At 40.2% G+C, this 12,579-nt stretch overlaps 1 protein-coding gene and 1 non-coding gene across 2 annotated transcripts in view; both read left to right on the forward strand.

Moving 5' to 3' along the window:
- LOC124169861 (semaphorin-1A) overlaps positions 1-12,579 on the forward strand; it is a 473,520-nt gene that overhangs the window by 53,025 nt on the left and 407,916 nt on the right. The window lies entirely within an intron of this gene.
- Positions 8,120-8,193, forward strand: Trnai-aau. Its single transcript has one exon. It is a non-coding gene; the product is annotated as a tRNA-Ile (tRNA).

The raw sequence follows: 12,579 nt of genomic DNA on the forward strand, positions 1-12,579 counted from the left end.
TTTCTAGTAAATGAATATTTTCCAATAGTCATGTGTTTATGTAAACTCAGAGATATCCGTGAACTAATTTTTCAACATGAATGGACATAGAGTTTTCGAATTCTTGCTTTTTCTTGTCGAAGTTGACAGCTTTAATAGGGTACAAAACCTTTCAAAAATCCTTTTTTTTCTGGTTTATCCTCCGTTACAACTTTCATTTTCCTGCACGCTACGTGCTCCTTCTTTCCTTCGTTCTTTCCTTTTTGCTGACTTTTGCTTCCATTAAGCCAACGCGCTCGTCGAAGTTTTACGAGGTGATTCCTTACATCGCCCTCAAGCGCCTTCATTTCAGTGCTGATAAAAATCTTTATGGCTCATTTTCTCCTTTATGTGGAACAACTATTCATTTTTCTCCCGTATGAAAAAAAGTAAGTAGCCAGTATTGGCTTATACATATATACATGAGATGTTCAGCATGGGTGAAGAATTCGCTGTTGCTATTTGTTCAGGTGAGTTATATGTGGATCGAGAGATTGCTAATGGTATTAGTCTCCGAGGAAACGTCATGGAATTTTTTATAAGGGCTGCACGTTGAGTTAATGTTGTCATGTCATCTGGAAGAGACGGCAGGCAATCCTCATATCCTGCCCGAAAGAATAAATATACGCGAACTGATGTCGTATAAAAAATCCGCGTCGCATTTAAATCTCTTTCTCCATCATATCAATATATATTTATGAATTTCTCGCTAATATTTTTCATCTTTCTCGTGCAGAATGTATAAATTTAAGGAAAATGGTCCCGAATGAGCTTTTCGTTGCGAAAGAAATTAATTTGAGTACCTACGTATTCCTACTAGTTTCGATTGGAGGAAAAAAAATGCTTGGATAGCTTCATTAGGCTGAAATGTATGAATTTATTCACTCTGTAGTTGTCCTCAGCTTTGAAATAGTTGTTCAATATTTTTGTTTCGTTTATTATTACCATCTCGCTCCGTCTTGTATCTTCCGAATGTCGGTAATAAGTATGCCGATGGTGCTGCCTTTTTTATCATCTCGTGAATTTCTGTTATTGCTTACATTCCCTTTGAATCCATTCGTATTTGTCTGCTTTCCATTTCTTTACGCACAGTGCTGGTGATATCTCATTGTAATACTTAAGAAGCAATAAGTATGAGAGGAATAGTATTTAGGATAAATTATTTCTAGCTAATCAGGTAAATAGTATACGTGAATGGAAGTTGTTTGTATCTCATCAGACTTTTCTTGTAGTACGGCGTTGGTAATATATCATTTTTATATCGAAAGGAAAACTTATGAGAGGAATAGTATTTAGGATAAATAATTATGGGTGAATCAAATTTCTAGCTTATAATCTTAATTGTTTATGTACGTGAGTGCAAGTTGTTTGTATGTCATCAGACTTATATTTCAAGTTATTTTTCCATTTCAAATTTCGCCGGCCTCGGTGGCGGCGGGGTAACGTCCTCGCCTGCCAAACAAGACGTCGCGGGTTCGAGTCCCGCCTGTGTAGGTCCAGGGCATGGTTGTTCTTGTACGTTTAATTGTTTCATTTGTTGAATACCCCGGTATAAAATGGCCAATAAGAGCTGTATCCGGTGGTTTGAGAATAAAATAAATAAATAAAAAATGGCTAATTGCCTGCTTAAGTTGGAGGAAGAGCCATATTTATCATCCTCCCGATCTGCCTATTTTCACTTAGCACAACACTTTTTATATGAATGGAAACAATCGCCTCGGGACCAACGACGTTTTTTCAGTCGACGGGAATGTTTACGCATCTCTTGACAGCGAGACTCATATCGCCCGGAGCCAAGCTCTTAGATGGTAGTGATTCCTCGAAGCCTCTTTCGCCGTGTAGGTAGGTACTCCCAGTTTCTTCGCTGCGATTGTTTTCATCGGATATATCAGGACGGAATATGTGTATGTATATGAGGCGAATGCTGAGCGGCGTCAGGGTGGGGCCGCCTCCGCCGCTGATGACTAATGGATTAGATTTGGCAACGGTGTAGAGTTGCTACTCAATGGAGCAGATGGGGTAGGGCCGACTGGGACCGATGCTTTAGGGGGATGGGGCGTGAAAGGGGGGGTGGAGGGGTTAGGGTGAGGGCGGCGTGCGACTCTGTGAAGGTTCTGAGGGGTTTGAGGGAGGCCCAAGGAAGGACTTAGGGAATGGGATGGGGGGGGAGGGGAATGGTCGTGGTCGCTGCGGCAACAGACTGGAAGAAGAAGAAGAAGGGAAGTCGGAAGGGAGAGAACGTGCCTTGCATCTACTATGCCGAGCAGTCGGAACAACGATTCGTTAGCAATGCTCCGAGACTTCCTTTTGTCACCATGGTTTGTTCTTTATATAACACAGTTATGAGGAGTTCCCTGCGCCGTTCAAAAAATGTTCTTGATTGAATTGTTCCAATGTATTGTGTAAAATCTACTTCTTCCTCCAAGATATCTTTATGGCAATGTCAAGCGAAATTGTGTTTTATGTATTAATTTTTCATTTCTTTATTTCACTACCAAAAACGGCGTAACGGCTTTTACATTGGCTGTCCTCAATATATAAATAAAAGATATCACAATAAATTAAAATCAAACAGAAAGCAAAATGTTTAAACACGAGCGAGACCATGGTTGGAATAGGTTTAAACGTTTACAAGTTCAGGTGCTTGAGGCTTCCAAGCCCTGTTCACACACTACATTAACCCGTACTACTTAATATCTAAAAGTATGAACTAGTGAATGGAAGCAACAATGTACTCATGCGAATACATGAACAGAAAATAGAACCAGATCTAATTTAGTTCTTGCATTCGTACAAGTTCCGTTCCGGTCCACAAAAACCGTTCATTCAAACAGACATCAACTCGTACCCGTTAATGTATCGTGTAAACAGGTCAGTTTAGCTTTATTTTCTTTCTTTTAGAATCATGTTTTATGAATAATTGAAGAATCACGCGACTTAATTTCTGCAACAGTATGAATTCGAACGTTTCGTATGCATCGTTTGAAACTATCGCCTTGGTCACGCCTCAGTTGACGTTAGATAGTAAAAGTTTTGTCATGTAGCTTGGCGTTTTATGCGGAATAGTTGTGTGAAGAGGTGCCATGCTTTTATGTTGAGCAGTCGGAACGACGATTCGTTTGCAAAACTTCGAGACTTTCTTTTGTCATTAAGGTTTTTTCTTTATATAACAGTGTTATTAGGAGTTTCCTGCGACGTTCAAAAAAATATTCTCGATTGAATTATTCCAATGTATTGTGTAAAATTCTGTGGCGGTAGGGTAAAGTCCTCGCTTGCCAAACAAGAGGTCGCGGGTTTGAGTCCCGCCTGGGTAGATTGCCCCTATCCAGGGCATGGTTCTTCGTGCATGTGTAATTGTTAAGTTTGTTGAACATCCCGATTTAAAATGGCCAAAATGAGCTGTATTCGGTGGTTTAGGAATAAATAAATTAAATCAAAAATAAAATGTTCTGCTCCCACTGTGACTTGCTCGTGAAAATGATAAACAATTGTGTTTTACAGCGTTCTGTTCTCTTCCTTAAGGCCGTTTTAGTCGGGGCACGGATTTGCGCAGGTTATAACTGCATTAATATCTCTCCATGGCGTGGAATTAGGGGAATACACGAACAAAATTAGAGTAGGGGCTATTTTGCCATCTCACGTCCGCGCATTCTCGCATGTGTTGTAGCAATTCACCGCTTTACGCGACGCAATTTTGTCTGCGCCTTCGTACATACGCCAGATTTTTGCAAGTACGTGCCCCGTGTAAAACGGCCTTTATAATCATGCTTGGAAGTATCACCGCGACTTAAATTGTTTCAAAAGTATCATTTCGAACGTTTCGAATGCATTGTTTGAAACCATCGCCTTCGTAGATGTTATCCGTGATGATAATGTAGATGAGCGCTAACAGTTTTGTGAAGAGGTGCCATGTCGGCCATGCTATTCTGGCACTGCAGATGCCTTTTGCCCGATTTTATAGTGTACCTATCGTATAAAAATTTGGGTGCTTTAATTACGTTAAAAAAATTTCGATGTTATGGCCTGATGATTTTATATTTGTCGTGAAGCTGTAATAATATGTCGTATCCAGTGTGAAGTAGATGTTGTCATAGCGAAATATTTATTTTTATCTTAATTTAGCATGTTTTCTCGTGCGGGTAGGCATTGAATTGAACCCATTGAAAATTTTGTATTTTTGAGCGTAATGGAGTGACACGGAGTTTATCGGAGGAATTTCTTGAATTAAGTTTACTGGCGGCTTCAAAAAAATATGCACATTCGTCGAAGAACCCTGAATGCATGCGGGAACCCTCAGTATTGACGCAGTGTCATTTACTTGGAAAATTTGCCACGAACGTTCAAAAGACCACGAATGAATTCACTGTGGCCTAAAACCTGTTGTTTGGCAGGGCTCTGGTTTCTTAGATTCTTCGTTTGTCCCGTGATTTCCTAATTAAAGTAGGTAATGAACGTACTTAATGTACTAAGTGCCTCAATAATTGAAGTTTTGAAGTAAGCGTACTTCATGCGCTGTTTTAACGTTATTTTTACTGTATTCCTGGTGGTAGTGCCCCTGTTAATGCATTTCTCATTGGCCGTCGAAAAGGCTTTTTACCATATCAGATTTTTTCAGACAATCTTTTCCATTGAATCTCAAATAACATATATACGTCGTCATGCATTTTTTGCGTCTCTCCATCATTACTGATATTATTTCACTGGACAACATTCATGAATGTTTCTCACGCATTATTGCTCATATGGCGCCTAATTTTTATCCATAAAATCCCACAATTATATTTTACATGTGTCCCTTGAACAAAATATTCTCTATCGTCATTAATTTTTATTTTATAAATCCGTTTCGCTACGCTAGTCTCATCTGTACTTCCAACATGCCCAGGCTAATGGATAATGCTCCATTTGTATGCTCCGATTTGCGGAGAATCCATTACACATCCATCGGAATGCATTCGTTAAACGATGAGGATTGTTAATGTAAGGGATTACGTAGGGCATTTGTGATAAGCTGCTGTAGAAAGAAGTGGGAAGGGGTCGGCATCGAATTAATCTTTGGATGGGATTCCGATGTTAATGGTTTTCGAAGTAGATGTGGAGCGATCTAATCCTTTTTGTCATCAATTATCGCCTCGTCTTCCTCGCGACTTTATCGTTCACCCTCGGGAGTTACCTTTCCGTTTTTGTCTTCATCAGCTCCTATTCCCTCGTGGGCATATTTGCATGGCTTGGGGAACCTGGATACTGTCGAGAGCATTGTTGTGTTATTACTAATTTATCTTCCCCACCCCTCACTGCATTTTCCAAATCCGTTCCTTTCCCACGGGTGTTCAATTACCCATCGCACTTGTTCGCCTGAAATTTCTGCCTCGCCGTGGGACATGGCGGCATCGTTCAGCTTCGCCGTGTTCGCCTTGTAAATGCTTTCGATGTTAACGTCGTCGTCCTCCAAAGTGTCATGGCGCACTCAACCGGCTTCAGCCGATGGGTGTCGCGGCGTGTGGTACCGCCTCAAGCAGCGTGTTATTCCCAGTTGGGCTTTGGCTGTGAGTGACTACCGAAGGGGTTGGGATATACTGGAGAGGGCACGAGGGATGGGCAAAAAATACCGGTATTCGGTAGTGCCGAGTACTATTTTTTTTCTACTCCGGTAGTACCAGCCATTATTTAACAGCGGTACTTTGAGCGGTACATTACTTGATATTTTCATGAACTTTGTGCTTTTGATGAGCCAATTATTATAAATTGTGTTTTGCTCCCAGGGTAAACCCAGAGCGTGAATAAATATATATTCTATTCTAAAAAAAAGAACCTTGCTAAAAACTCGGAAAAAGCTCCTCCAGGTATTCCTTTGTGATTCTTGTTGTATTCGAATACCTAGAGGCTCTACATCTTTCAAGTGGAGGAATGATTTCCTGTCCTTTAAATGTTATGATTTGGGAAGGAAGTTGGATAATACGTAAATAATTTCTTGATTTCGAAATATTTTCCAACCTCAAGAGTTTTTCTGACAAGGGGATACCACGTATGGCGCGCTCGAAATGACACTGCTTTAAATACCTATACGCCGTTATAGTGATAAAAAATTTCTCTCGTGCCTATGCTTGCTGCAATCAACATTAGTGAAAAACTTGTCGCCGTATGATCAAAATGAAAACTGCAAAACATAATGCCGTGAAAAAGTAGCGAACCCGGGCCCCCCAGGTGAGTCTGACGCGCTCACCAATAGACCGACTGACCCTGATGTAGAGAAGGCGCTATTTTGGGATTATACAACGTTTGCTAAAAATACCGCTCGGAAATTAATTAATTACGGCGAAACTAAGGCCCATTCAATGGAACCACTATCAGTTCAGAGATGTGTTCGCCATTCCGAATGCCATAAAAAATACGGCATTGAAAAAGGCAGAGCTAGGTACGTGGACTCCCCTTGTAAGTACCGGAACATTTTAAGTCCCGAAAAATTTCTAAGTGTCTGTCGTGTGGTACCACCTCAAGCAGCGCATTATTCCCAGTTGGGCTTTGGCTGTGAGTGACTACTAGCATCCATCCCTAGGAGGATAAGACCCATGGTATGTATATCCGCCGGGACTAAGGCCCCAAAACATCAATTACGCGCGGCCCCGAACTTGGCCGATCAAACACGGGCCCGACCGCCTTCCTTCCGACCGTAAAGCATCCATCCATCCTCCAGGGTGCCTGGCTTAACATCTTTACGATGCGGTCTCCTCCCCTTTCCACGGTGGGGTCACGCGGTCATTTCGATCTCGGGACACCTTTGGACCTGCTGAACATGAACCCATATTTCGCCCCAGCGGGGTACGTTTATGACTGCATCGTATGGACTTGAATCTTCATGTCCATGCATACTAAGTACCCTGCAAGCCACCGTTGGAGGGTGTTTTCCTTTGCATTCGCTGTAAGCTATTTTGTTTTGCTGCCTTTGATCAACAACTCTGCTAGTTTGCTTGCTGCAGCATTCCCATCCACTCTCTAATCGGTTCATTTTTTAAATATTTACTTATTTCAAGCTGTTAAGTCAACACACTATATGTTATACATTTGGTTAGTTGTGATACATCCATCGATAAAAAAATCAATTTTTTCAATGCTTTCCATAGAGGGAGTTATGTACGTTCTAAGCTTCCTTGGTGCCAAATCAAGAAAGAATGCCAGGTGAAAGTATGACGGAGGGCGTCCTTTTATATTCCCAATAACTTGTGTTGTGTAATTCATTGGAGTCCTATCTATGTTGTTCTGCTTTTTTATTGTTTTAAACACTCATAATAATAATATCATTTGTTCTATTATTTAGTGACAACTTCCGTTATCTTTTTTGCTAATGTTTCAATATATTGAACGCGGTACCGTACTAGGTGTAACTTTTTTTTTGGTGGTTATTCTCATACCTAATTTCAAGAGGCAGACGATCATTCCTCACGAGTTTAATTTTTATATTTCCCAACTAACTAGATTCACAAAATTAGCGAAAAATTTAAGTTGCTAAACCGTATTGACAAATTGAGTAAATAGGTGCGCTATGTTAGACATTTTTTTGTGTTTCTGGCCAATGATGTGGATAAAACTCTATTCTATGTAGATTATAGGAGTTCATTGTAGTAGGTATAAAATCTATTCCCCTTCACCGACGTTCTTCGTAACCCAGAATTGCTGTTTTGGCGCCGTGGAAGCTTTGTACGACAATTAACTAATAAAAATTGTTAAAATCAATTTTTATTGTATAAATAATAACTAATTAGAAAAAGGAAAAAAATAGTAAATCAAACTGTATTAATAAATACAGTTTATTAACTTAATAGCTTGAAAGTGCCGAACGATTCTCCATTCCCGTGCCTCAAACTTTACAAATTAAAAAAACAACTTATTGGAAGTTTCGATTATCGAGCCTGTTAATCCAGAACCGAATGTTTAATTATCATTGCCATTTGTAATTGACTATCTTATTCCAATTAATGACCATAACCAAGTCTGGTTTCTGTTTGTTAGTTTACGTCGCTGTAAACGATGTAGATTCAAATTCAGGAGTTTTAAGTGTTGGACGAAGCAACTGGTCATAAATTTTCCCCAGTCGTATCACGTCGGCCCATTAGCTCAGTTGGTTAGAGCGTCGTGCTAATAACGCGAAGGTCGTGGGTTCGATCCCCCCATGGGCCATTTATTTTTTTCGTCCTCGTCAGGAGTGTCCTCCGCTGATAAGATTTTTATCATGGTTGCTATCGTTCTTTTATCACTCGCGATAAAAATCCAATTATAAATCCCTCTGTTCTAAAATTTATTTCAATACAGGATACGTGATACTCGGCTAGTAACCTTTGAGGCTTTCGGAAGGTGATGACTTTGTTGATGCAACTAGCTTAGCCCTGCAACACATATTTCTTAGGTCTGCTACAATAATATCATATGGGAATGTGTGCTATAGTTCTCACTTAGCACTTTTAATTATATTACTAAAGTAGGTACCTATATTAGAATTTTTTGATCACCAGCAAATTTATGCGGAAAGTTACATCTTAGAAGACACTCATTTTTGACATCGTTTGAGAATTCCGTGACCTTACTTTTAAGGCTGGACGCGGTTTAAATCATTGCGTAATTTTTTTCGTGTGGGAATCTTATTCCTGCGGTATTAAAAAGAAAATAGTATGAAATCGATTTAGTAAAATTTTGCTACCATTGGATTTGTTTTTAAAGTAGATCTGTGGCTGTTTTATATTTCCATGGTCGTTGTGGCTTTAACGTCGTGCCATGCCCAAACTCTATATTTATTTCTTTTATTTCACTTAATTTATTTAATTTGGTTCGTCATTTGGGTTTTTGATTGCATTGATTCACATGTTAATGTATGTTTTGGTAGTTTGATGTTTTAGCTTGTTCCTTGTTTGTTAACAGGAATGTTGCTAAGTGTTGTTGATAAAAAGAAGGGGATTGTTGGAAAGAAATTTTAAGAGACAATACAATATAATTATAAAGAGGGGAAATGCAAAATTTATTTATTTTTTCCAACGGATAACACCATTTTATAATGGTGATCCAATGAAGAAAGCTACAAATTGAATAATTTCGAGGACTTCATGTTATTTGTGGGACCCCGACGTCACAGTGGCATCGGTGCTGTGTGCTGGAGGCGATTCCCCAGGCGTAGGGCTGAAAGAGGTGACCTTAGTACTGGGATACATCTGCATATCTACATCTACGTACCGCACCCTTTCGGGGGCTGCTGCTGCTGTTAGGGCTCGTGGGCGTGGTTTGACGACGCTCCCCACGAAAAATTGGGAGGGATTCGGAAAAAGGGGCTGGATGGTCGAAAGGGAAGGACGATAAATGATTTATGCTTCGCCGGATTACTGTCTCGCCATGTTTCTTTTACGGCCGTGAAATGTGCGTGGGGAGATGTGATGCTCTCTCAGCCATCCGTGCGCCTCTCGAAACCTGTCACTTTTGTCCCTCCAAATGATGTGGCGTGGGCCTGAAGACGTATCTTCCTTCCCATTCTATTACTCCTGTGATCTAGACCGTTCTTATCACATTAGCTAAGCACGTGACTTGTGCGGCTCCATCGGCTGGCATTTCAGCTCTGACTCTTCAGTCGCTAGTCGCTCTTTCGAACCAAAGAGCGCTTCCAACAGGAACTTCAATGGCTAGAAACCATATTTAGATGACGGATGATTTAGATTTAGCAACCATATTTAAGTTATTTAGTTATTTCCTAACCATATTTATACGGCCAATCCGTGAGTGATTGGCCCCCGAACTGTGCTCCAACACAATCATTTTAAAGGCCGTTTTACACGGGGCACGGAATTGCGCAGGTTAGAGCTGCATTAATTTCTAAAATGGCGTGGAATTGCGCGAATGCATGAACGAAATTAGAGCAGGGGCTATTTTGCCGTCTCGCATTCACGCATTCTCGCATGTATTCTAGCAATTCACCGCTTTACACGACGCAATTTTGGTTGCGCCTCCGCACGTACGTCAGATTGCGCAATTCGGTGTACAGTGTAAAACGGCCTTAATGGCGGTCTGGATTTGTCCCGTTCTAATCTAGAAACTTGATTTTTTAAGGAGCATTCAAAGAGCGTTCGAAAGAGCTTTGAGTAATAAAAATAGAGCCGTCCCACCGTGGATTGCAGCCAGTATTGGCGAATTCATACCCTTGGCTATAGCTTTTATATATGAAATTAAAATTTTAAAATTGTATCTCGGAAGTTTTAGATAGAAAAGAAATTAAAGGCTCATTGCCTTATTAGTGGAAACCCTGCGTCGCTCCCCTCTAATCTGCGTTTCTTCAACGCCCACGGTGGTTACTAAAAGGCACGGTTAACTTCACTTCATCACCACCATGCATCAAAACTCCTAAGATTGATTTGACGCAGCTCTCCATTCCTCTCTCCTATCCGCTAGCCTTTTCATAGCGACGTTTTTCTTCTCTTTTGCATCCTTTACAACCTGTCCTATGTGTCTAATGCGGGGCCGTCCCTTACCCTTATTCCCTTCCAAAGTGATACTGCATAAAAACCGAAGATCCATGGGTGATGGAGTGGAATTTTTCCGTAAGGAAATAAACACGTGCAATTTTCCACGATTATCAGTGATTTTCGTATTAATCATGGAAAATTGCTAGTGTTTATATTTCAATAAGTGATTTATACTTACTATTTACTAGATGAGGGCCTGTATCATTGACGCCTCAGTTGTTTTTATTATCTTTGCCTTCGACTTTTGTGACATGAAATTTTTTTAAATAAAGCTGAGGTCATGAGGTAATCTAAGGAGTAAGAATCGAATTCGAATGTAAAAATATAGTGTGAGCAGTGGTGTGGGTTGAGATTTTTGCGAACTTAGGTAGACCTGCGAATTAAAGCGGATGAAGTTGTAATACAGGTATGGAAGGAATTGCGATCGCGATGGAGGCATTTTAAGGGAGAAAATGATTAAGAGTGCCGTAAGTAGAAGCAGAGAAAAGAGGGTGGAGAGGCTTATTTACTTATTTATTTAGTAAATCTCCCCATTACAGCCTACTTGCCAGTTTACAGTGGCACATGGCTTATGATTTTGCATTTTAAAGAATAACTTCAAGATGCAAAAATGACACGTGTGACAAGTGTGTTAAGCGAATTAGACTGGGAGCCGCTTGATACTCGGAGGCTGCGCGCTAGGCTTAGATTGCTTGAACTTACTTGAGAATGGATATCTTTAATAACGACACAGTGAACATAATGTTAGAGCCACAGTATATTTCCAGGTCCGATAGAAGCGATAAATTAAGAAAGATGTTTTGCCGAACGGATAGATATGGGAATTCGTTTTTCCCCCGAACCATAAAGGACTTTAATAAACGCTAGTCCCAACCTCATTAGAGCACTTCATTTTCTTTTTATTAGCTGTAAACGGCTGGTGTCCTAACACCCCCTGCCACACGCCTTTTAGGCGGCTTACGGGGTATTATGTAGATGTAAACGAAAAGAAAAAGGAAGTGCACATTTTCCTATTTTTAATCAATAATATTCAATTTTATAAAACAATTTGGCCATAAAAATTTCACCGATTCATTTTGAGTGTCGAAAATCGGGTTTAAATCGTGATTTCGATTTCTTAATTTAAAAAATTTGGACAAAACTGCTGGCAAGGTTATATTGAGTCGATAAAGGATACAATTATTTACGAAAAGGAAAGCGTTAGAATCATCAAGAATTAATGCCTCTAGAATGATTGGAAAATAGAGCAAAGCCGATTGTGTGGACCTCTTTGTGACAGTCGACAGTGGTTGAAACGGATTTTGTTTTTTCAGAGCCCTAAATCGGTGTCCATTGATTGATTTTAGTCGTCGAAAGTCGATCGGACAATCCGACACCCGATGCCTCAGTGTTGGCGCGGGAATTCTAACGGAGGATGGTCGGAGGACGTTTGGAGGTGATGTGGAAGAGGAGACGTGTGGAACGGCGACAGATCACCCGCAAACAAATGTGGGTTCGCAGCGGGCTCTTGCCTTGTTCCTCCTCACGCTGAAGCACACTACACGGTGTTGCAGTCGCACGAATTGGTTTACTCAGCCCTCAAATTCTCCCAATCCAGTTCCTTCTCCTCTTCTCTATGGTCCTTCGTCCCCGTATTCTTCTTGGCTCACCCCTTTGTAACGTTCACTTCTAATTCAACTAGTCAATCAATTGATGCATAAATATTAAACACAATACGATGGTCAAGTTCTTACAACACGTATCTCAAAAATAGCATCGTTTCAGGAGAGCAAAAAAAAACGATTAATTTGCTTTACTTGTACACTGAAATTACAAACCAAAAGTTCATAAAATTGAAAAAGAAGCTGATAGGGATAAAGAAACTGTCAATTTATTCGCAGTTGTTTCGATATTTCTGGCACAGTATTTTTTTAATAGAAAAAACCAAAACAATTTTATGATGGAAAGATATTCTTCGGGAAATCATCAATAGAATTGTAGAGAAGTATTTATTGTCAAAATAATTTTTCATCATTTTCCCCTGTTCTTACCTAAAGAGGGGCCTAGGACTCAGTCACAAAACGTA

The sequence above is a fragment of the Ischnura elegans genome, chromosome 12 (assembly GCF_921293095.1).
Source record: "Ischnura elegans chromosome 12, ioIscEleg1.1, whole genome shotgun sequence".
Lineage (NCBI taxonomy): Eukaryota > Metazoa > Arthropoda > Insecta > Odonata > Coenagrionidae > Ischnura > Ischnura elegans.